This window comes from Gavialis gangeticus, unplaced genomic scaffold (genome assembly GCF_001723915.1).
Source record: "Gavialis gangeticus isolate Ggan-Ray unplaced genomic scaffold, GavGan_comp1, whole genome shotgun sequence".
In the NCBI taxonomy this organism is placed as follows: domain Eukaryota; kingdom Metazoa; phylum Chordata; order Crocodylia; family Gavialidae; genus Gavialis; species Gavialis gangeticus.
In genome coordinates this window covers 17,919,123-17,919,355 of record NW_017728996.1, presented here as the reverse complement: position 1 = coordinate 17,919,355, position 233 = coordinate 17,919,123, and positions in this window count along the sequence as shown.

The window sequence follows — 233 nt, the reverse complement described above, 5'->3', positions numbered from 1 at the left end:
CTCCCCGCACCCGGCTGGGGGGAAAGGGGGACTTCCCCCGCCGCTGGGACCCGGGTGCGGACCGGAGGGGGTCGCGGGAGGCGGCCTGGCGGGGCTGGCGGACTCTTCCCCACGCCCCCGGGGGACAAGCCGGGCCCAGCCTCGCTGGGGCCGTCACCTGCCTGCCCTCCCTCCCGTCCAGCATCCCCGTGGGTCGGACAGGCGGTACCGCCCCCGCGCCGGGCAGTGCCGGA